The 25,550-nt window shown below is 41.5% G+C and overlaps 1 long non-coding RNA gene and 6 other non-coding genes across 7 annotated transcripts in view; 1 reads left to right on the forward strand and 6 right to left on the reverse strand.

Annotated features, from left to right (window-relative positions):
* Positions 1-1,550: 1,550 nt before the first annotated feature.
* TRNAS-AGA (transfer RNA serine (anticodon AGA)) lies at positions 1,551-1,632 on the reverse strand. The gene has a single exon. It is a non-coding gene; the product is annotated as a tRNA-Ser (tRNA).
* A 3,162-nt stretch (positions 1,633-4,794) lies between these two features.
* Positions 4,795-4,876, reverse strand: TRNAS-AGA (transfer RNA serine (anticodon AGA)). The gene has a single exon. It is a non-coding gene; the product is annotated as a tRNA-Ser (tRNA).
* A 1,484-nt stretch (positions 4,877-6,360) lies between these two features.
* On the reverse strand, positions 6,361-6,442 carry TRNAS-AGA (transfer RNA serine (anticodon AGA)). The gene has a single exon. It is a non-coding gene; the product is annotated as a tRNA-Ser (tRNA).
* A 1,348-nt stretch (positions 6,443-7,790) lies between these two features.
* On the reverse strand, positions 7,791-7,872 carry TRNAS-AGA (transfer RNA serine (anticodon AGA)). The gene has a single exon. It is a non-coding gene; the product is annotated as a tRNA-Ser (tRNA).
* A 1,386-nt stretch (positions 7,873-9,258) lies between these two features.
* TRNAS-AGA (transfer RNA serine (anticodon AGA)) lies at positions 9,259-9,340 on the reverse strand. The gene has a single exon. It is a non-coding gene; the product is annotated as a tRNA-Ser (tRNA).
* Positions 9,341-14,843: 5,503 nt separating this feature from the next.
* TRNAS-AGA (transfer RNA serine (anticodon AGA)) lies at positions 14,844-14,925 on the reverse strand. The gene has a single exon. It is a non-coding gene; the product is annotated as a tRNA-Ser (tRNA).
* A 2,123-nt stretch (positions 14,926-17,048) lies between these two features.
* The window catches only part of LOC139754736 (uncharacterized), a 31,893-nt gene continuing 23,391 nt past the window's right edge, over positions 17,049-25,550 (forward strand). The window contains exons 1-2 of the long non-coding RNA XR_011713941.1: positions 17,049-17,406; positions 22,560-22,715. This is a non-coding gene — a long non-coding RNA (uncharacterized lncRNA). The remainder of the gene's footprint in view (positions 17,407-22,559; positions 22,716-25,550) is intronic.

Here is a 25,550-nt window from a genome sequence, read left to right on the forward strand (position 1 = left end):
CTCCAGTTTGGTCTCCCACTTCTCCTCGTTCCCTCCACCTCCGACACATATATCCTCTTGGTCAACCTTTCCTCACTCATTCTCTCCATGTGCCCAAACCATTTCAAAACACCCTCTTCTGCTCTCTCAACCACGCTCTTTTTATTTCCACACATCTTTCTTACCCTTACGTTACTTACTCGATCAAACCACCTCACACCACACATTGTCCTCAAACATCTCATTTCCAGCACATCCATCCTCCTGCGCACAACTCTATCCATAGCCCACGCCTCGCAACCATACAACATTGTTGGAACCACTATTCCTTCAAACATACCCATTTTTGCTTTCCGAGATAATGTTCTCGACTTCCACACATTCTTCAAAGGCTCCCAGGATTTTCGCCCCCTCCCCCACCCTATGATCCACTTCCGCTTCCATGGTTCCATCCGCTGCCAGATCCACTCCCAGATATCTAAAACACTTTACTTCCTCCAGTTTTTCTCCATTCAAACTTACCTCCCAGTTGACTTGTCCCGCAACCCTACTGTACCTAATAACTTTGCTCTTATTCAGATTTACTCTCAGCTTTCTTCTTTCACACACTTTACCAAACTCAGTCACTAGCTTCTGCAGTTTCTCGCCCGAATCAGCCACCAGCGATGTATCATCAGCGAACAACAACTGACTCACTTCCCAAGCTCTCTCATCCATAACAGATTGCATATTTGCCCCTCTTTCCAAAACTCTTGCATTCACCTCCCTGACAACCCCATCCATAAACAAATTTAACAACCATGGTGACATCACGCACCCATGCCGCAAACCAACATTCACTGAGAATCAATCACTTTCGTCTCTTCCTACTCGTACACATGCCTTACATCCTCGATAAAAACTTTTCACTGCTTCTAACAACTTGCCTCCCACACCGTATATTCTTAATACCTTCCACAGAGCATCTCTATCAATTCTATCATATGCCGTCTCCAGATCCTTAAATTCTCCATACAAATCCATTTGCTTTTCTAAGTATTTGCTTTTCTAAGTATTTCTCACATACATTTTTCAAAGCAAACACTTGATCCACACATCCTCTGCCACTTTTGAAACCACACTGCTCTTCCCCAATCTGATGCTCTGTACATGCCTTCACCCTCTCAATCAATACCCTCCATATAATTTGCCAGGAATACTCAACAAACTTATAACTCTGTAATTTGAGCACACACTTTTATCTCCTTTGCCTTTGTACAATAGCACTATGCACGCATTCCGCCAATCCTAAGGCACCTCACCATGAGTCATACATATATTAAATAACCTTACCAACCAGTCAACAATATATTCACACCCTTTCCTAATGAGTTCCACTGCAATACCATATATATATATATATATATATATATATATATATATATATATATATATATGTGTGTGTGTGTGTGTGTGTATGTGTGTGTGTGTTGATATTCTTGTCTTGTAGAGAGGGAGTTTGGGAAGCTTTGGAGTCGTGAGGGCCCATCACACGAACTTTATATACAAAAAAGTCAAAGTCAACCTTTTCTCGCAGTGAGTAGGATTCGAACCTACGCGGGAAGATCCCATCTGATTTCTAGTCAGACGCCTTAACCACTCGGCCATCACTGCCTGAATGCGGATGTGATGTTCAGTCTGTGAAATGAAGTCTCTTGTGGGTTGCATGTTGTATGAAGCTTTCAGGCAGCAATATGTGTTGATATTTCGTGTTTCAGTAGGCAACTAATATAGAATTTTAACTGTTATTCTCCCAGTTGGTGTGTACTGAAATCCCTTGAATTTCAACTATGTGCATTACAGAGAAGGTATTCTGAAAATATTGTTTTCAGTATCATTAGATATGTTCCTCTTCTCCTGGAGTGAACTGAGTGCATACAGCCTCTCATTTCCCTCACTCACATCCTAAGATTATATCTAGGGTGCTAAAGGACATAAGGGTGTCTACTGAATTTAGGACTTCAGAAGTTATCCTTTAATCTCTTATGTCGTTTCTCCAACAGTGACAGTTTCCTGTCCTAACCCCACCCTCACACACACGCATATGAAGTACTTCTCACTTGAAACATTTCTCTTCATTAATCTTGTTCTTTTGTGGTCTCTGTCTTTTCCTCGTATCTTCAGCAATACGACTAGAAATCTTCACCAATGTATCGTATGCCATACCACTTTATTGTATCATTATTTACTACATCAGCTCTCCCAACTCCATCCAGCTCAACTAATTCCTTTATCTGTGTCCACCATTATCATTTTTTCTAAGACCAGGAAAAACAGTATCAGAGTCATGATGAGGCGTCCAGCATTCAAGCTATTCCCATTCTACACTGAAATTCTCCTCACTCAAAGGAGTTCCCAGCGCACCTATGATCTTCCTCTCTTGCATGAGTCGACTTCCGTTTTCTCACAACCGTCCTTACTGACCATCACTTCCAAGTCTTAAACTCATTAAAAACTTCTAACTTCTGCTATTTTCTAACTGATTTCTCGTTCTTAACTTACTTTAACTTCTTGGTAAACATATCATCAAATCAGGTTACCATTCTATACAATTCCTCCTCTGGTTTTGCCATCAAAACAGCATCATCAACAAACAATAACTATGGTAGAGTCAGTTTTACTCCACCATAGTTCAACACTTTACTACTCACCTCAACCTCATGGTACATAGTACCCGACTGTGGTGCAAACTCATAGCTCACTTCCACATCATTCATACTTATTTACCCCACATGTATTACTTCCATCATGCTTTCCAACCAGCCTTATCACGTCTTTTCTTGATCTATAAGTGTGTGTGTGTGTGTGTGTGTGTGTGTGTGTGTGTGTGTGTGTGTGTGTGTTTGTGTGTGTGTGTGTGTGAGAGAGAGAGAGAGAGAGAAGAGAGAGAGAGAGAGAGAGAGAGAGAGAGAGAGAGAGAGAGAGAGAGAGAGAGAGAGAGAGAGAGAGAGAGAGGGGGGGGGGGGAGGGGAGGTAATGGATTCGTGATCCTTTAATGCATCTCACATTTTCTTCTACATCACTACATGCGTAAATACAAAAATCAAATCTACAGTCATCTTTCCTTCCTAAAATTCCCCGTTGGTCTTCCCTCTGTCCCGCCACACACCTGGCAAACTATGTTAAGGCGGATTATTCCACTGTATTCACTTCCATATACAGATGCTACTCCATTTACCTTCATGCAGTGGAACAATCACTGTCTTCGCACAGTATCAGCCACAGAAGTAGTAGTCGTCGTTACCGAGTGCTTCCAAACCAGCTCAACTGTAGCTTCACCTCAGCTCTTTGCCCTATCTATAACCACAGCTTTTCCATATTTAGAGTCACTACTGCTCGTATCTCCTCTCTCTGTAACGTCCTCCTCTTTCCCATAACTATGCTGCTGTCTCTCTGCTTCCGATGTCACCTAACTGACTCGTCGGATCTTTCATGTCATCATTACCCAGTCGTATCGTTTCATTACTCTCTCTTACAAACTTCATCCCTTATTGCGGTCAATAACTCGGGCTTGTTTACTCAATCCTCAAATTCTACATTAACATCTGACTGCCATTGCTCATCAACAACATGGCACAGGTAAAGTGAGTCAAGTTATGATGTTAGTTAGAATGGAGAGAATTACTTTAGACTCGAACAATCAGGGTAGTAACGTGAGAACCTCGCTAGATGCGAGAACACTGATTCGTATTAATGATAAATATATCCTTTAACAGCATCTGATCAATATCTGGATTTTCTAAAGGGAAGCTAAACTAGCTTTGTTGTAAGGAGTTTCCGAGAGGGATTGGGTGTTATGGTGATGCTAAACAGGAAAATCGTGACGAGTCTTAGAAAGACTCTTGGGGAAAAAATGGGATTTAGTAATTTTGGCTCTAACTAGGTTACGTCTGCCTCATCCAGTCCAAATCAAACTCTGTAGTAGGAGTTGTGAAAGGACAAAACGTGCATAGAAAGAAGAAGGTAAGAGGAAAGATAGAACCCAGAGAACAATCTTTATTGCTAGGGAGAGGAGGAGAGGCTGATCCAACGGTAATTACGGAGAGATATCGACCACAGAGAAAGCTGGATGCAAAAGAACAGAGCAAAGGAGGAAAGCCTTAAGAAGGAAGGCAGAGGATCTGACCCCAATGCCACACGCATATTGAAGTCTTTCGAGATATCAAAGACTGCGACAGGGAAATCCTCGAAGTTCTTTATTAAGGATGACAAGACACCAGTTAAATGGGAAAGGATGTCAGCAATAAGGAAGTAACACTGATCAAAGGGAAGACCGTGAAGTTGAAAATGCTAATGAAAATGGGTCAAGTAAAGGCAAGAATACTAAAAAGAGAGTAAAAGTCAAAACGAAAGGGTCTTAGCTCAAAATGAACAGTTGGAAATTAGAATTTTGGCTTACATGCGAAAGTGAAAAAGCCCAGTGAACACAGGCCAATGTTTAGGTCAGCACCTTCAGAACAGAATTAGGGATGCCGTCCGGTCCTTGCGCCTTGCTTGGGCCGCATGACTTGGCCCCCTTCTCCGTTCCTTCTTTTGGAAAATTAAAAACGAGAGGGGAGGATTTCCAGCCCCCAGCTCGCTTCCCTTTTAGTCGCCTTCGACACGCAGGGAATACGTGGGAAGTATTCTTTCTCCCTTATCCCCAGGGATATATATATATATATATATATATATATATATATGTCCATATTTACAGTAAAGAGGGGGGTGGGGGAAGGTTTGCACTCACGAGGGCCATATCTCGAACTTTACCTAAAGTCAAAGTCAATCCTTTCTCGCAGTGAGTAGGATTCGAACCTACGCGGGAAGATCCCATCTGATTTCTAGTCAGACGCCTTAACCACTCGGCCATCACTGCCTGAGTGTGAACATGGTGTGAGGTGTGGCAAGTGAAGCCTCTTGTAAGTTGTAAGTTGTGTGCTGTTCACATGAAGCGCAAGTTTCTGTCGTGGAGCTGATGTTCCTGGTCTTTGAACTGTACATGACTCACCACAAGGACTTCAGCCATGCCTAAATACATTTGCTGATAATGCCAAGATTATAGGGGGGCGGGGGAGCAATCACGGTTTTAACAACCTACGAATTTACGAGACACAAACATGTTTCATCTTTTATCAGATACACGGTCAAAGTTCTTCCCAGCCAGTGCCAAGTAAGGATGGAAAGTTGTAAATCGAGGTCTGGTTATAACCATTACACAGCTAAGGGGAAATTTTGGGATATGAAACGACTTAAGAGTTGACCTAATACTCGACCCATCACCAGAACACCACATCAAGGAAATGTTCAAGAGGTGAGTTATTCAATGATCAGTATAAAAAGATATCAAAATCACCATCAACTACATGAATTTAGAGATTTGGGGAAATATTTACTACATATACGGAAGTTGGCGAAACATTCACCAAAATAGTCATTCTACTTGCGGAGAGAGATAAATAAGAAACGAGGGGCGACAAACTGTGCCTAAAGCAAGGGAGTTGAGCTGCTGGAAGAGGAATTAACTAGTTTGTATGTGTGTGTGTGTGTGTGTGTGTGTGTGTGTGAGAGAGAGAGAGAGAGAGAGAGAGAGAGAGAGAGAGAGAGAGAGAGAGAGAGAGAGAGAGAGAGAGAGAGAGAGATTTCAATAATCACGATCCTGGATGGATTTGAGAGAGTCCTACGAAACCTACAAAGAACAATGAACGGGAGGATATAATAAGAAAGTCAGCAAGACACCAGTTAGAAAGACCATGTGAAGAAAACACTGCCATAGTAACAGACTCACAGATGAATGAGGAAAGCTCACTGAAGAAATAATGAACGTAGACAATGTAAACAAGCTAAACATTGTATGATGGCCAAGCAAGTGTAAGAGACGAGGCCTCTTGAGGGTGAAATGGTTAAAGAGCAATCTGACATTATTGGAAGGAGAGACGTTACAATGATTCCTCTGGACAATGGAACACTTAGGCTCACGAATGAGATGAGACCTAAATGAAAGCCGATGGTCCGAAACTTTCTCGAGGTACTTTGCACTAGATTCGCATCCATGATTCAATAGCAGCTATGTAAATCAAGGACCCATCTTGTAAAGCTTCTACAGCTTCAGGGTTGCACTGCAATCAGTAGCAGAGAAAAGATGGACTCTTTTCGAATGAAAAGTTCTTTAACGAGATACTACTGCTTTTCGTACTCACCGAAGCTGACTTCTCAAGAATGTCTTAATGACACGCAGGTGGAGTCTGGCAACACTACATGACATATATTGTGTGTGTGCCTGAATACCAGTTTGTACTGCATGGGTTCGGGGTTGAAGTTATGCACTTTTTAACTTTACAAAATTGAAAGTCAACCCTTCCTCGCAGTGAGTAGGATTCGAACCTACGCGGGAAGACCCCATCTGATTTCTAGTCAGACGCCTTAACCACTCGGCCATCACTGCCTGAGTGTGAACATGGTGTGAGGTGTGGCAAGTGAAGCCTCTTGCAAGTTGTAAGTTGTGTGCAGTTTACAGGAAGCGCAAGATTCTGTCGTGGAGCTGATGTTGTTCCTGATCTATGCACTATAAATGACTCAACAGAAGGACGTCAATCATGCCTAAATACATTAGCTGATAACGCTAAGATTTTGAGAGATTAGGAGCAATCAAGATGTTGATAACATATGAATTTAAGAGACACAAGCATGATTTACCTTTCTTCAAATACAAGGTTGATGTTCTTACTTTCCAGATCTAAAGATGAAACGCAGTGAAATGAGGTCTGTTTATGACCATCATAAAGCAAAAGACAAATTTTAGGAATATAAAGAGACTTGGGAGTTGAGGCAGTAATCGACCCATCACCAGAACACAACGAGAAAAATAAAGGAGATAAACTAGTTAATGGTCTATATAAATAAGAATCAAAATAACCTTCAAGTACATGAATTAGATGATAGAAAATATATGTTTACTACATATACCGTAAATAGAGAAAGATTCACCAAAATTGTCAACATAATTGTAGAGAGAGAGAACAACGGGCGACAAACTGTATATAAGGTAAGGAAGCTGAGCTACAGGAAGAGTAATTACCTCGTTTGTGTGTGTGTGTGTGTGTGTGTGAGAGAGAGAGAGAGAGAGAGAGAGAGAGAGAGAGAGAGAGAGAGAGAGAGAGAGAGAGAGAGAGATGAATTTGACAAGCTTCCTACGAAATCTACAAAGAACAGTGAACGAGAGGATATGATAAGAAAGTCAGCAAGACACGAGTTAGAAAAACCATGTGAAGAAAACACTGCTATAGTAACAGACTGACAGATGAATGAGGAAAGCTCAGTGAAGAAACAATGAATGTAGAGAATGTAAACAAGCTAAACATTGTATGATGGCCAAGCAAGTGTAAGAGACGAGGCCTCTTGAGGGTGGAATGCTCAAAGAGCAATATGACCTTATTGGTGGAAGGAGAGACGTTACAAGGATTCCTCTGGACAATGGAACGCTTAGGCTCACGAATAATTCCTGACGGAGATGAGACCTAAATGAAAGCCGATGGTCCGAAATTTTCTCGAGCTGCGGTACACCAGATTCACACATATAATTCTATTGTAGATATAAGCCGAGATATTTCTTGAAAGAAATAGTATTGCCCACTAATGGCTTAACCACACATAGGGAGAGTCTGGTAATTCCACATTGAATATGTGTGTGTGTGCGTAAATACCCATTTTTAGCGTCTGGGGCCGGGTTAGTTTTGCACTTGTTAGATCATATCTCGCGAACCATATTTACAAAAATTCAGACAAATCTTTCTCGCAGTGAGTAGGATTCGAACCTACGCGGGAAGATCCCATCTGATTTCTAGTCAGACGCCTTAACCACTCGGCCATCACTGCCTGAGTGTGAACATGGTGTGAGGTGTGACAAGTGAAGCCTCATGCAAGTTGTAAGTTGTGTGCAGTTTACAGGAAGCGTAAGATTCTGTCGTGGAGCTGATGTTGTTCCTGATCTATGCACTGTAAATGAGTCACCAAAAGGACTTTAATCATGCCTAAATACATTTGCTGATAATGCTAAGATTATGAGGGAGGTTGGAAGCAATCAGGATTTGATAACTTACGAATTTGATTAACACGGCTTTATCTTTATTCAGATACATGGTTGAAGTTCTTCCCAGCCAGATGCCAAGTAAAGATGGAACGCAGTGAAATGAGGTCTGGTTATGACCATCATACAGCAGTACTCGACCTATGTCACCAGAGCATTATGAAGAAAATTGTCCGTAGGTAAATTGATAAATGATTATGAAAAGAAAAATATTACATCTAACTCCATATACATGATTTAGGATACGTTAGAGAATATATATGTACTACATATACTATGCCGTAATTAGAGAAAGATTCACAGAAATGGTTATCCTACTTGCAGAGAGAGTTTAGAAAGAACGACTGGCGACAAACTGTAAATAAAGTGAGGGAGATGAGCTGCAGGGAGAGGAATTACCTAGTTTGCGAGAGAGAGAGAGAGAGAGAGAGAGAGAGAGAGAGAGAGAGAGAGAGAGAGAGAGAGAGGAAATAATTACAATAATGACGATTCTGGATGGTTTTGAGAGTCCTGCGAAACCTACAAAGAACAATGAACGAGAAGATATAATGAGAAACTCAGCAAGACACGAGTTAGAAAAACCATGTGAAGAAACACTGCTATAGTAACAGACTGACAGATGAATGAGGAAAGCTCACTGAAGAAACAATGAACGTAGACAATGTAAACAAGCTAAACATTGTATGATGGCCAAGCAAGTGTAAGAGACGAGACCTCTTGAGGGTGATGGTCAAAGAGCAATATGACCTTATTAGTGGAAGGAGAGACGTTACAAGGATTCCTCTGGACAATGGAAGACTTAGGCTCACGAATAATTCGGGACGGAGATGAGACCTAAATGAAAGCCGATGGTCCGAAACCTTCTCGAACTGCAGTACACTAGATTCACACATGCAATTCAAGTGTAGATATAAGCCGTGGAGAAAGGATGAACTCTATAGAAATGAGATGCTCTTGAAAGAGATAGTATTGCTTATTTTCCTCGCCTGATGTCGATTTTCCACTACTGGCTTAACCACACATAGGGAGAGTCTGGTAACACCACATTAGATATGTGTATGTGTGTGTGTGTGCATAAATACCCATTTTTAGCGTCAGTCAGGGTGGGGTGAGTTTTGCACTCATTTGGTCCTATATCTTGTACTTTATTTACAAAAACTTAGTCAACGCTTTCTCGCAGTGAGTAGGATTCGAACCTACGCGGGAAGATCCCATCTGATTTCTAGTCAGACGCCTTAACCACTCGGCCATCACTGCCTGAGTGTGAACATGGTGTGAGGTGTGGCAAGTGAAGCCTCTTGCAAGTTGTAAGTTGTGTGCAGTTTACAGGAAGCGCAAGATTCTGTCGTGGAGCTGATGTTGTTCCTGATCTATGCACTGTAAATGACTCGCCAGAAGGACTTCAATCATGCCTAAATACATTTTCTGATAATGCTAAGATTTTGAGGGGGAGTTGGGGGCAATCAGGATTTGATAACTTACGAATTTAAAGAGACACAAACATGCTTCAACTTTGTTCAGATACATGGTTGAAGTTCTTCCCAGCCAGATGCCAAGTAAAGATGGCATGCAGTGACATGAAGTCTGGTTATGACCATCATACAGCAAAAGACAAATTATAGGGTTATAAAGGTAATGTGGAGTTGACGCAGTCAGTGCTCGACCTATCACCAGAACACTACGAGGAAAATTGTGAATTTACAAACGGTCAATATGGAAAAATGTCAAATTTACCTGCAAATACACGAATTAAATGTTGGAAAATTATATGTATTACATATACCGTAATTAGAGAAAGATTCACCGAAATAGCCATCTTACTTGCAGAGAGAGAGAGAGTACAGAAGAAATGACAGGCGACAAACTGGTGGAAAATCAACCTCGGAGAGGAAAATAAGCAATACTATCTTAAGAACATCTCATTTCTTAGGCTAAAGTGAGGGAGCTGAGCTATAGGGAGAGGAAATAGTGTGTGAGAGAGAGAGAGAGAGAATTTCAATAATCACGATGTTGGATGGATTTGAGAGTCCTACGAAACCTACAAAGAACAATGAACGAGAGGATATAATAAGAAACTCAGCAAGACACGAGGTGAAAAAACCATGTAAAGAAACACTGCTATAGTAACAGACTGACAGATGAATGAGGAAAGCTCACCGGGGGTTTTTAAAAAAAAGGGAAAAAGGGTTTTTTTTTGGAAAAAAATTGAAAACCCCCAAAAAAATTTTTTAAAAATTTTAAAAAAAAAAAAAAAAGGGGGCAAAAAAGGTTTTTTGGGGGGGGGGGGGGAAAAGGGGGGGGTTTTTTTGTTTGGTTTTTTTGTTTTCTTTTTTTGGGGGGGGGGGGGAAAGGGGGGGGGGGTTTTTTTTAAAAAAAAAAAGGGGGGAAAAAAAAAAAGGGTTTTGGAAAAAAAAATTTTTAAAAAGGGAAAAAAAACCCCTTTTTTTTTCCCCCCCCAAAAAAAAAAAGGGGGGGCCCCCCGGGGGTGGTTTCCCCCCCTTTGGGGAAAAAAAAAATTTTTTAAAAAAAAAAAAATTTTTTTTAAAAAAAATTTTTTTTTTTTTTAAAAAAACCCCCTTTTTTTTTTTAAAAAAAAAAAAGATTTTGCTTCGTAAAACCTGCAAAAAATTTCCCGGGGGGGTTTTCCACACCCCCCCCAAAAAGAAAAAGGGGTTTTTTTGGGGGCCCCCAAAAAAAATTTTTTTTTTAAAAAAAAAAACCGGGGGGTTTTTTTTTAAAAATTTTTGGAAAGGGAAAAAATTTTTTTTTTTTCCCCCCCCCCCAAAAAACCCCCCCCAAAAAAAACCCCCCCCCCAAAACCCGGTTTTTTTTTCCCCCAGCCCTTTTTTTTTAAACATTTTTTCCCCCCCCCCCCTTTTTTTTTCACTGCATTTTTTCCTCCTGTTGTGGGTTTTCTCTTCTCCCGGAAACTTCAGCAAACCCCCACCCGAGATCTTCGTCACCAACATTTTCCCCCCGTAGTCCCACTTGGTCATAACTAGCTTTTTCACACCGAAAATTATAATTTTTATCATTTTCTCTTCTTTCCCCATCCGCTTTCCCCAGCCCCGGCAATTTCCCCCGCCCCCTAACTACCCTTTCATTATCCCTCTCTACTGGTATTAACATATTTTCCCCAGCTCCATCTAGATTTATGCTTACATTATTAGGGTTTTACTGATATTTCATATTTTTGGATTTCAAGAAAAAAAGTATCTTTTAATCATTCATCAGTGTCAGGACATGAAGTCTACAGGACAAGGCGTCTATCATCCAACCTTCACACATTTGACACTGAAATTCGCCTCATTCAAGCGAGTTTCCAGAGCACTTATCATTTGCTTTTCTTGCTTGACTCGACACCCATAAGTTCACACTACCGTCCTTACTAATATCGCTTTCAAATATCAAACTCATGAAAATCCTCTAACTTCTCAAATAAATTCATATCTTCTTAGTATACAGTAATTTCCTGGTAAACGAATTAACAAGTCAATCTTCCACTCTATACGTTTTCTTCTCAAGTTCAATTATCAAAACGGCATTATCCGCATATATTAACCATAGTAATACAGTTTATCACGATCACTTCACCTCATCCTCATCACATATAATGTCGCAGTGTGGTGCCCCTCTTCCGCTCTCCCACATGTACTGCTTTCACCATATACGATTACTACAGAAAATCTAAAGCTAGTAAAGTCTTTCTAATTAACCTTATCAAGTCTTTTCTTAATCCATAACTCTGTGTGGTGGGAGGGGTGAAGGTAGGGGCTATAATAGATTCTAGATTCATTAATACTTCGGATATTTTTCTCATTTTTCTCCAGACTTTCTTCCACTACCTGCTTAGATACAAAAATTTAGTCTACATCTAACTTCCCTTCCTCGTTGTTCGCTAATCCTTTATGATAAAGCCGATCTGTCTAACCACACAGTCTAGAAACGATTGTTCCGCTGTAATCTTTCTTATTTGAAAGTGATATGTTATTCCCTTTACCTTTATATAGTGGAGTAATCACTGTCTTCATTCAGCTACCGGGTACGCAATCACTATCCACTGTTGCTGAATGGTTCCTAATATGTTCTTCGCTATCTCACTCCTCAACCTGTCTACGACCCCAGCTTTTCCTATTTAGATTCATGACTGATTGTCTCATCTGTTTCTGTGATGTTCTCCTCTTCCTCTTAACTATGCCGTTCTCTCACAATTTCTGATCCCACTGTACTTTTCTTATGTCAGTTGAGACGGCACGGGCAGCTGACGCCCTAATCAAGGCCATCCCATTAACGGTATATATATATATATATATATATATATATATATATATATATATATATATATATATATATATATATATATATATATATATATATATATATTTATATATATATATATATATATATATATATATATATATATATATATATATATATATATATATATATATATAAATATATATATATATATACATATATATATTTCTTTCTTTCTTTCAAACTATTCGCCATTTCCCGCGTTAGCAAGGTAGCGTTAAGAACAGAGAACTGGGCCTTTAAGGGAATATCCTCACCTGGCCCCCTTCTCTATTCCTTCTTTTGGAAAATTAAAAAAAAAAAATAATGAGAGGGGAGGATTTCCAGCCCCCCTATACCCTATACCCTAACCTGAGCCAGGTTTTTGATTTTACCATCCACAGTTGTATCTTAGTCGCCTCTCTACCTCTTACAAACCTCATCCATATTACAAGCAATAACCTGGGATAAGTCAGTCTTTCATGTCGTTCTACAGAACTCTCCTGATTATGTATACTTAGCGACAGCGTGGCGTAGGTTAAGCGAGTCAAGTTTTGACATGAGAGTGAAGGAGAATGGTTATAGACTCAGGCAGTCAAGTTTACGTGTAAAGTTACAATTCATCTTTTGTATCATTGGCGTCTGAACAAAACCTACATTTTGTATAAGTAAACCTAATCATCTGTGTTATAAAGGGTTTCTAAGATAGATTGGATGTTTTAGTGACACCAGGCACTGCCAACTGTGTTGAGTGGTGGAATTATAGAGCCATCAAGGAAGACAGGAAATTCGTAAGGAGTCTTAGAAAGAGACTTAGAGAAAAAAATGATGTTAGAGACGTTAGATTTAACTAGGTTACGTCTGCCCCAACCTATCCAAAGCCAACTTTGTATAACTAATTCCGACAGAACAAAGAATACAAAAAAAAGTAGGATGACAAAGTTTCTTGAGATACTTAAGGTCAAATATGACTTTATTAGTGGAAGGAGAGACGTTACAGGATTCCCCTGGACAAAGGAACGCTTCAACTTATGATTAATTCCTGACGTAGATGGGACCTACAGTGTTGCCGATGGTCCGAAACTTTTCGGAGATGCGATACACTAGATTCCCATATGTAATTTAGTTGAAGCTATATAAACAAGGATCCATTATATAAAGCTTCGACAGTTTCAAGTCTACAAACGATCAGCAGCAGAGAAAGGTTGAACTTTATGAATGTAAAGTTCTTTAATGAGATATTACTGCTTTTCATCCGTACTGAAACGGCTGAACCACATGCAGGAGGAGTCTGGAATACCATATTTTTCATATATATATATATATATATATATATATATATATATATATATATATATATATATATATATATATATATATATATTTTTTTTTTTTTTTTTTTTTTACTTTGTCGCTGTCTCCCGCGTTTGCGAGGTAGCGCAAGGAAACAGACGAAAGAAATGGCCCCCCCCCATACACATGTATATACATACGTCCACACACGCAAATATACATACCTACACAGCTTTCCATGGTTTACCCCAGACGCTTCACATGCCTTGATTCAATCCACTGACAGCACGTCAACCCCGGTATACCACATCGCTCCAATTCACTCTATTCCTTGCCCTCCTTTCACCCTCCTGCATGTTCAGGTCCCGATCACACAAAATCTTTTTCACTCCATCTTTCCACCTCCAATTTGGTCTCCCTCTTCTCTTGGTCAATCTTTCCTCACTCATCCTCTCCATGTGCCCAAACCACTTCAAAACACCCTCCTCTGCTCTCTCAACCACGCTCTTTTTATTTCCACACATCTCTCTTACCCTTACGTTACTCACTCGATCAAACCACCTCACACCACACATTGTCCTCAAACATCTCATTTCCAGCACATCCATCCTCCTGCGCACAACTCTATCCATAGCCCACGCCTCGCAACCATACAACATTGTTGGAACCACTATTCCTTCAAACATACCCATTTTTGCTTTCCGAGATAATGTTCTCGACTTCCACACATTCTTCAAGGCCCCCAGAATATATATATATATATATATATATATATATATATATATATATATATATATATATATATATATATTATCCCTGATGATAGGGGAGAAAGAATACTTCCCACGTATTCCTTACGTGTCGTAGAAGGCGACTAAAAGGGGAGGGAGTGGTGGGCTGGAAATCCTCCCTCTCTCGTTTTTAATTTTCCAAAAGAAGGTACAGAGAAGGGGGGGGGGGGCAAGTGAGGATTTACCTCCAAGGCTCAGGCCTCTGTTCTTAACGCTACCTCGCTGGTGCGGGAGATGGCGAATAGTATGGGAAAAATATATATATATATATATATATGTGTGTGTGTGTGTGTGTGCCTGAATACCAGTTTGTACAGCATGGGTTCGGGGGTGAAGTTATGCACTTTTGAACTTTACAAAAGTGAAAGTCAACCATTCCTCGCAGTGAGTAGGATTCGAACCTACGCGGGAAGATCCCATCTGATTTCTAGTCAGACGCCTTAACCACTCGGCCATCACTGCCTGAGTGTCAACATGGTGTGAGGTGTGGCAAGTGAAGCCTCTTGCAAGTTGTAAGTTGTGTGCAGTTTACAGGAAGCGCAAGATTCTGTCGTGGAGCTGGTGTTGTTCCTGATCTATGCACTGTAAATGACTCAACAGAAGGACTTTAGTCATGCCTAAATACATTTGTTGATAATGGCATCTTTATGAGGGATGTTAGGAAGAATCAGAATTTTGATAACCCACGTACATAGTTCAACTTTCTTCAGATACGTGGTTGAAATTCTTCCCAAACAGATGCAAACTGAAGGTGGAACGCATTGCATTGTTATACCTATCACACAACCAAAGGTGAATTTTAGGAACGTGAAATGAGGAGTTGGGTGTTGACGTAGAACCCAACCTAACAGCAAAACACCACACAAGGAAAATTGTTAATGAGGAAAATTATTTTATGGTCATTATGAAAAAATATCAAAATTACCTTCAAGTACATGAATTAAGAGATGTTAGATATACACTTACCACATATAGTATACCGAAATTAGAGAAAGATTCACCAAAATGGTCATCCTACTTGCAAAGGGAGAGTTAAGAAAGAAAGACGGGCGACAAACTGTACCTCTAAAGTAAGGGAGTTGAGCTGCAGGGAGAGGAATTACCTAGTTAGAGAGAGAGAGAGAGAGAGAGAGAGAGAGAGAGAGAGAGAGAGAGAGAGAGAGAGAGAGAGAGAGAGAGAGAGAATGATTACAATAATCACGATCCTGGATGGATTTGACAGAGTCCTGCGAAACCTACAAAGAACAGTGAACGAGAGGATATGATAAGAAACTCAGCAAGACACGAGTTAGGAAAACCATGTGAAGAAACACTGCTATAGTAACAGACTGACAGATAAATGAGGAAAGTTCACTGAAGAAACAATGAACGTAGACAATGTAAACAAGCTAAACATTGTATGACGGCCAAGCAAGTGTAAGAGACGAGGACTCTTGAGGGTGGAACCTCCTTCCCCGGATGTACTAACAAGTGGTCACAAATAGTTAATATCACAAACACACACATACACACACACACACACACACACACACACACATATGTCTATTTGTCCATTTGTCACTACGTATCTACCCAGTTATTTATCGAACTCTTCATGTTTGTTGTTAAGCTGCAGTTGAAAAGTTATCGTGGGAGTTGTGTTGGTTGAACGTTTCACGTCAAGGGAGTCATCCTATCCCCGCTATTGATTGTAGCGAAGCCTTCGAGCTGCAGGGACGGCGGAGCCCCGGGTAGAAGGAATGCTCTAGTTATTATTGTTTCATGCTTCTTGTTCATTATTCAATCCCTTTCTCATGCCATGTTCTTTCACTTAAATCTCTGATAAAATGTCATTTTCTTTCGTTAATTACAATGGGACAAATAAGTTTGATTGATGATACTCACTCCAAGAAGAATGAAAAAAAAAAAAAAGTTTTTAAGGCAACAGGGGTAACTTGCTATTTACCAAGTATTATGTGAGTATGAGGGAAAACGGTAAGAAAAAGTAAGGGTTGACTAATATCGTTATTTTTTTTTGGTGTGTGTGTGTGTGTGGGGGGGGGGGGGGGGGATACTTGATCACATAGGCAAAAGTAAGAATTATATATAAAGGATATCAGAATATTTTATTATTGCTAGTAAGATATTAATCAAACAAATGCATGTTAATATTCTCTTAAGCGTAGGACTTTGAAGCGTAAATGATCGTAAACATTCAAAAAACTCGAATCTAGATTCGAAACACACATCTAAATCAGACTCTTCCTCATATATGGCTGTAGCGTTCATTCCATTGGTTAAGGAACTCGGTGAAAATGGAACCAGAAATAATAAGTTTTAACATGAAACGCGAATTGAATACCGCGATTCATCTGAAGTCTTATTGCAATGTTTCTGTTTTGAAGAATGAGTTTTAAAAGTCAGCTAGATTTTCAAAATATTCTACCACTTGCATATTTGGTTTTTATGTTATCATATATATGTTTTTTTTTCAATATGAATATTGGATTTTGAAGTATATAAAGAGATAAACACTGTATATGGAAGTATCTGGTACCTCCATTTAGGGAAGTTGCTACACTCCACCGGAGGTACCCTATAGTTTCCTGTCTTGGTAGTGTCAATTGTCATACGAGAGCAGGCGGACCAGTAAATGAAAACACGAAGGAAAATGTGTAAGTTCTTTTCGTCCTGTGCTTGAAAATGAATGGCATGGCGAGTGTAGTGACACTTTACCGATGGTAAAGTTATGTTCAAAAGATTCAGACGATGAACGATCGTTTCCGTGAGTTAGTGAGAGGAGTTTCTTCAGTTGGTTGGGGACTGGTAGCCGCTACGAACCACCGGCAGAAGGAGAGACATCGACCCTGTGTGAGGTTAGACGTGTTGACGGTGCGTGCTACGAGGGTCATGATGTATTGTACGGCAAGGGACGAAGGCTACGATATTTTAAATCTGACGCTGGTGAGTCTTGTGTATTTAGAGTAATTACTAAAAATTTGGTATTCCTGCCAAGTGCACTGAAATTGGTCAGTCTTATGTGTGTCATTACGAATTGCATGATTATAGCCTCTCTACGTGTTCGCAAATTTAGATTTGAAATATGATCTTTAGAGTTGTGCTATATCATTGCTGGGCTCTAGGTTATGGTGAAGGCACTGTGGTATAAGTTAGATCTGTGACATGTAACGGTATTTAGGATATTTAACTGCAGTTTGCGTTCTTTTGTGTAAACATTACCATGTTTATGTACAATTTCGATTGAGATAGCGGCTTGTGAAGCAACACTCCCACATACACACGAGGGTGACGAATGTTGACGTGGGCCAGCAAGGTGAGGTGAGGTAGCTGATGTGTGGGTGGCGCACGGTGTACAGGAAGACCCTGGCCTGGGTATTGGTCTACTTCAGTTGTAAGTTAGAGGGTTTCTGGTGTGCCATAAGTTAATGGAATGAGTTTCTTTAGGACGAGGATGATACTAAGGTTTCCGGGGGGGGGGGGGATGGAAGTTTCGCTTGACTGGAGGTTTCGAGTGTTTGGAAGGGTTGAGGTTGAGAGGAAGGAGGTTTCGAACGTTTGAAGCATTTCGAATAATTGGAGGACTTCGAATGGCCGGGGTGTTTGGGTGTCTGATGATTGGAAGATTTCTAGGCAACGAGAATTAGCGGAAGGTTTATTGGTAAGATTTTTCCATTACTCATAGTGATTATCTTGATTATGACCATTACTTATTGATGACAGGGTTGAATGCTCAGGGAAGAGGTTTGAAAATCTTGAAGTGATTTTTATTATGACCACCAGTGCTCTTGGATCCTATCTTTAATCCTGTTGTACTTTCATTATGATTTGAGACTTCTAGGTTGCCTGGTGTGAATGAGTGATGTGAACTGAGTGTAATCTATGAGGTTGGGTGGCCTGAAAATGGCACTCTTGAGAAAGTTTGCCTAGATTAGAGCTTGCCAAGAATCTGAAGCATCTATGCCAAAATTCGAGGCCTCTAGTGACACAATTGTTTTTGCCTATGATAGCCTAACATCGCGCGTACACACACACACACACACACACACACGCACACACACACGGGGCCCCTATACTAATACTTCCTCCCCGTACCGTATAGTACAGATAGGTGGTGACACATACGCACTACGTGTTGTAGTGATTCACTTTGTTGACTTGGAGTCGGATCGGGCCATCCCAGAGTCGGATCCGCATGGATTCGAATCTTGTGCGTGGCAGTCTGCCAACACCCAACCCAGGTTGGCAATAGTAGCAGATGACCTTTTCATGAGGTGATGGCAGGAGCCTTCTTATCCTAAGCAGTTGGGCATCGTCCTGGTTAACTGGGGTATGGTGAAGAAGGCACTGGGTAGCCACCTCGCCATCTAAACTTTGGCAATTTCCTGGATCGCATTAAATCTATGAAACTGTACCTGCCGTTGGGCGGAGCACTTGAACAAGAGGAGAGATTCACTGGAATAGAAAACTCGTGAGATTATAATTTGAGAGAGGAAGGAGTAGAAACTTGTAAAAGATTCTCACTGTAGTTTACATGGTGTAGCGACGAGCATTCTTTTGGTTTGTGAACGTGGTAATACTTTTGCTCCAAGCCAGAGCTCCTGGGACGCGACCTTGAGTGAGCGTTGGTTGTCGTGATCTGTGTGTCCAGTGTAGTTTCTAATAAGCTTCAGTGATGTGGGTTTTAAGTGTGGACTTCTTTTATTTTTTTTTGACCTGTGATGAATTGAGCTGTCCGTTCAGAAGACATTATCACTGTAGTGACGCAGAACTCTATAATTACCCAGAGACACTGTCGGCTGACGGGCATAAATAGCATGCTACGTTGTGAGCTCAAGATCCCTTGCATAGTCTAGTATTACAACTGGAATTACCTCGGCAGCCGAGATGTCTCTGTTGGTTGTTGCATGTCTTGGTGGTATACTGCTAAATGTTTCCGTAAGCAGGAATCCACGTATGTCAAACATTCATTCTGACCGTCGTGAACTACCTGTGATAACCAGTTCGATCTCTGGTCGATTCCTTGCCATCATATATGATTGCTTGTTAACAATAGCGCCAAAATTAACATGGTATTGCACAACAAAGCAGCAGTTAATGCGAAGTTGATGCTTTAATGATCTGAACTCGCTTTATAATGTTTTCTTCTTGGTGAACGAAAGCATAATGGTTAAACCTTTTCGTTAAATTCATTTAAATCATTCTTGCATAATGTATTATCTTGGTTTATTATTACGACCGTAAGGCAAGAGGGCAAGGAGGAACACCAGATTTATTCCGCCTCGAAAATGTGGATAACGAGAAGAGGGTGACGCTAGGGGGGGGGGGGGGTTACGTTGCTGAGGACATGACTGCCTGTTGAGTAATGCCTCGTTAGGGTATCTTTCTCACGAGAGAGAGAGAGAGAGAGAGAGAGAGAGAGAGAGAGAGAGAGAGAGAGAGAGAGAGATGTATACTACGACTGTTAACGAGTACAAATGTTCCAACTATCAGCCACAGTTCTTGGAAATATGGTTTCGTTGGAAGAAACCCATGACTGTGAAGCTCTGCATTCCTCCTCACCATCTTAGCATGTCGTACGATGTGCAGCAAAGCGCAAGACGTCGGCAAAACAATTCCAGTAATGTGTAAACTTCAGCGCAGACGACTGTGAAAATTCTCCTCCGTTAGCGAGGAATTTTAGACATTTTGGCACAGTATTAACTGCAGTCTGCCATGAGGGGCTTTGTGCCACACGTACACTGAACGACCGAGGCTTCGATTGAAGTCCCAGGAAACGATATTTTTTTTCATGTATTTACCAAATATTTGGGGAATACCTCCAAACGTCGTTTAAACAAATATTGTAATATTGTATAAGTTCAGGTATACTCGAGAAGAGCGCTAGAAGTAAACTGTATAAAGGACAGCGATAACGGGGACAGTGCATTAACGGAGTCGGTGATGGCTTAAAAAACTGCTGAGCGGAATTATTTTCTGAAGTTAAACTCCTTCCTTTTTTTTTTCTTTCCGGACAACCCAGTCGTGGGCCAGTCAGACCTGATTATCGTGTAAACTCGTGTGTAAACTTGTAAATACAGTGTAAATCATTATTGTTAATATAGGTTTACAAAAGGATCATGTAATTAATCCCAGCTGCTTGTTTCTGAAATTGTATAAAGAAAGAAAACTGTAGATTCTTACAGAGTATATTGTTTGCAATTTTTTTTAACAAATGGATGTTTCGGCGGCAGTTTATTAGGTGCGTATGCGAGGGTTTTATGATACTAGGAATGATTGAAGTCTTCTGTGCTCATGGAGGATCTGCCATTATGTGAAGTCCAATAATAGAAAGTCGTAGTGTTTCCTTCGCTACGAAAGAGTTCTAGCGATGAGGTAAGAGGATTAGTGACGCAAGGCGGTGTTGTGTTTCACACTTGATTACGTTTATGTACGTTGAACTTCGCGACGAACGCAATGCACCGGACCTCATCTGTGTATAGGGTTATTAGCGTAGGGAAGAACTATCATTCTCGCTGGTAAATGTTATCTACTGGCGCACATTATGACTGGCCCGGCCTAATATTGTCTGCTTAGAAGAGAAAGAAAATATTAAGATTCGAGGAAATAGCTTTCATTATCGAGGATGGTAGTCCTACGGCACACGAGAGAGGGACGAGGGACGACGAACAATTTAAACAGTGTTTCGCTTGTGAGTCAAGCGTGACATTAATAGCGCGACCCGCGGTGTGTGTTACCCTGAGTCACCAGAGCCCACCTCCCTCCTCCGGCGTCACAAGCATCTCTTGCTTGGCCCTTTGTGCTTGTTGCTTGACCTGGTTTACTCAACCTGTGCTCGCTATAGGTTGTCTTTGCAGTTTTGATATGTAGATTTTTTTTCCAGTCTGCATAGGTTGAAATGCATTGCTAAACCATGATAAAATTTCGTCCCAATTTTTACATTTTCACCTATCTACATGTCACGATCTTTTCGTTATTTTGGTAGATTTTGTGAATGATTACTTGTGGCCACGCTCCTTCCATCACCCCATAAAACCGTGAATGTGCGAGCTTACACACTCACAAATAACTAGTTCCTCTGATGATGGAGTTCTGTAAGGAGGTCATAGCGTGCAACAATCCACTATACTTTGCTTTACTTTACTCGAGGCCAAGTGTGCGTTAGCAAACCCTCCTTGGAAAATGAAATACCTTCATTACTGTTTTTCTACAAGATGGATAGTCAATTGCCAGTTGTTTACTGAATAAACACTGCGCCAGGATCCCTTAGGATAAGGCCCCTGACTTTCTGAAGTCGTCCTTAGTTTCCTTGGTACAGACGACTGGAGTCTCGAAATCCTCGCGCTGCTTCCCGTGTCTTCTCTGGACGCGTTAATCTGTGGTGAGCCGACAGCAATGTTTGTTTTGTCTTCGGTTTGGAATTATGTACCTAAACTCGCGCAAGGGAACGCGATGAGGAGAAATACCGTTACGACTGTAGTCTGACGTACATTTGAGTAGGTTTCATCGCAACTACTACCGCTGAAGACGAATTTGATAGTTTGAAATTTGCATCAACGATATTAATTGTTCATAGAATGAGAATCCCAGTGCATTGTAACGAGTTTCTGAATATTACTGGAAACTGGTGTGATCGACCAGTGTCTTCGGGGAAAAACAAAATCTCATCGAGCATATGGAACTCCGTGGTGTAGTGGTTAGCGTTCCTGACCGTGGCGTATTCATGGGCCGCCCTAGGGTCGAGCGCATACGTTCGAATGCTGGATGCGGCAGTTGGTCCACATTCACACCAGGTGTTCATCCATCCCTCTCGGGTTGGTCGATCAAAACGAGTAAGTGGCTCAGGTTCGTACCGTCTTGGCTAACAAAAAGTTAGCTAATAGTGTCACATTGAAGGTGTTCCATCTGTTTGGTCTTATATCCCTTCGTCAGGGCTGTCGCTCATGATGAGGTTATCGGGAAAAAAAAAGATAAAAACAATAATATTAATCTTAGAAATGTATGTGGTATTTTCATGTATCTCTGTACGACGATAATGCTTATGTTAACTTCACTGATGCAGTGTTCCTGAGGCAAATGATGATCCATCCTCCCCCCAGATTGTGATGGCCAAGATGACGGTGCTGCCATTGTGTTGTTGAGTGTGATTCCGCCGTGTCAGAATGCTGCCAGACAGCATCTGGGTATGACAGGAGCTGATGCTAACGGCGTCGGCGGTGGTGGTTCTTTATGTGATGCGGAACGTCATCCACCAGGTATGTAAATGGCCAGATACTTGGTTTGAAATTCGTAGTGTCTCAGGCAGAATTTGGACGTTCTAGAAAGACCTTTGGGAAAATGACATTTTTTGATGTTAGTAGATGTTTATATGATGTTTGGTCATTTTTTTTCTTCTGCGGAATCTTAACAAAGTCGGTTTCACGTACGTTTTGTGACAGTACTTGTGTCTGCTCGCTTCTCTATGGTACTTGTCTGCTTACTTCTCCTCAGTACTTGTGTCTGCTTACTTCTCCTCAGTACTTGTGTCTGCTTGCTTCTCCTCAGTACTTGTGTCTGCTTGCTTCTCCTCAGTACTTGTGTCTGCTTGCTTCTCCTCAGTACTTGTTTCTGCTCGCTTCTCCTCAGTACTTGTGTCTGCTCGCTTCTCCTCAGTACTTGTTTCTGCTCGCTTCTCCTCAGTACTTGTGTCTGCTTGCTTCTCCTCAGTACTTGTGTCTGCTCGCTTCTCCTCAGTACTTGTGTCTGCTTGCTTCTCCTCAGTACTTGTGTCTGCTCGCTTCTCCTCAGTACTTGTGTCTGCTTGCTTCTCCTCAGTACTTGTGTCTGCTTGCTTCTCCTCAGTACTTGTGTCTAATCACTTCTCCTCAGTACTTGTGTCTGCTCGCTTCTCCTCAGTACTTGAGTCTGCTCGCTTCTCCTCAGTACTTGTTTCTGCTCGCTTCTCCTCAGTACTTGTGTCTGCTTGCTTCTCTTCAGTACTTGTGTCTGCTTGCTTCTCCACAGTATTGTCTTCTTGCTTTTCCACAGTACTTGTGTCTGCTTGCTTCTCCACAGTATTGTCGTCTTGCTTTTCCTCAGTACTTGTGTCTGCTTGCTTCTCCTCGGTACTTGTCTTCTTGCTTCTCCTCAGTACTTGTGTCTGCTTGCTTCTCCTCAGTACTTGTGTCTGCTTGCTTCTCCACAGTAGTTATGGGCAGCAGACATATTTTATTTTTCATGGCTGATTAGTATTACTCACAGCCATAGACTTTACTCACTGGCGTGTCTTGTCTCTACAAAAAGTGAGTAAAAGCTTTAAACATTGTATTTTACGTCTCTTGCGTAAACCTTACCTGACCGATGTTTATGCAGTTAAGAATATACAGTTTAGGGTACAACCAAGTCCACGCTGATCATTCTAAGAGGAAGGGCAACAGACTCCTGCAGCACCTTCAGAGCTAAATCATCGTAGGAGAAATAGTGAAATTTCTAGTTCAGTCTGATGCATTTGGGGGGGAGGGCAGGGGGGGGGGTCTCTCATTGTTAGTGTTCCTTAGGATCCAGGTCTGAGGTTGCTGTACATGTAGTCCTGTCAGATCTGAGTGGGATTAAGAACGGTAAATGGTCCATCGGTGGAGAGGAAGTACATTTTTCATTCATTATATAAACTTGACTGCATAGTCTTTACGGATGAACTGGACCAGTCCACCAGATAGCAGAATGCTGGTGTAGTTTGAGATAAAATTGTGAACACAAACTGAGAAGTTCATGGAAATACTTTGTATTTTAGTTTACTTGAGGAATGGAAAATATTGACAAGAAAGATCGCTAGATCTGTGCAGGTTAACAATAGTTCTAAGAGATAAAACGATAGAAGTTTTTGCTGGGTTCCCGTCCATTATAACGTAAGTGGTAACGCTGATGAACGTTCATGGTTATTACTCACTGTAATAATTCCAGATTCACTGTGACAGAAACGGATAACGATTACGTATCCTAAAGGCACAGATGAGTAAATGGTTCTGCAACTCGATGAGTAAACGAACACGGCGATGGGTGTTACCGAGGAACTGGGAGCTCCGTCTAAGTGTTGCTGTGAGGAACTGGGAGCTCAGTCTAGGTGTTGCTATGAGGAACTGGGAGCTCAGTCTAGGTGTTGCTATGAGGAACTGGGAGCTCAGTCTAGGTGTTGCTATGAGGAACTAGGAGCTCAGTCCTGGTGTTGCTATGAGGAACTGGGAGCTCAGTCCTGGTGTTGCTATGAGGAACTGGGAGCTCAGTCTAGGTGTTGCTATGAGGAACTGGGAGCTCAGTCCTGGTGTTACTGAGGAACTGGGAGCTCAGTCTAGGTGTTGCTATGAGGAACTAGGAGCTCAGTCCTGGTGTTGCTATGAGGAACTGGGAGCTCAGTCTAGGTGTTGCTATGAGGAACTGGGAGCTCAGTCCTGGTGTTGCTATGAGGAACTGGGAGCTCAGTCTAGGTGTTGCTATGAGGAACTGGGAGCTCAGTCCTGGTGTTGCTATGAGGAACTGGGAGCTCAGTCTAGGTGTTGCTATGAGGAACTGGGAGCTCAGTCTAGGTGTTGCTATGAGGAACTGGGAGCTCAGTCTAGGTGTTGCTATGAGGAACTGGGAGCTCAGTCTAGGTGTTGCTATGAGGAACTGGGAGCTCAGTCCTGGTGTTGCTATGAGGAACTGGGAGCTCAGTCCTGGTGTTGCTATGAGGAACTGGGAGCTCAGTCTAGGTGTTGCTATGAGGAACTGGGAGCTCAGTCTAGGTGTTGCTATGAGGAACTGGGAGCTCAGTCTAGGTGTTGCTATGAGGAACTAGGAGCTCAGTCCTGGTGTTGCTATGAGGAACTGGGAGCTCAGTCTAGGTGTTGCTATGAGGAACTGGGAGCTCAGTCTAGGTGTTGCTATGAGGAACTGGGAGCTCAGTCTAGGTGTTGCTATGAGGAACTGGGAGCTCAGTCTAGGTGTTGCTATGAGGAACTAGGAGCTCAGTCTAGGTGTTGCTATGAGGAACTGGGAGCTCAGTCTAGGTGTTGCTATGAGGAACTGGGAGCTCAGTCTAGGTGTTGCTATGAGGAACTGGGAGCTCAGTCTAGGTG

The sequence above is a fragment of the Panulirus ornatus genome, chromosome 1, assembly GCF_036320965.1.
Source record: "Panulirus ornatus isolate Po-2019 chromosome 1, ASM3632096v1, whole genome shotgun sequence".
Lineage (NCBI taxonomy): Eukaryota > Metazoa > Arthropoda > Malacostraca > Decapoda > Palinuridae > Panulirus > Panulirus ornatus.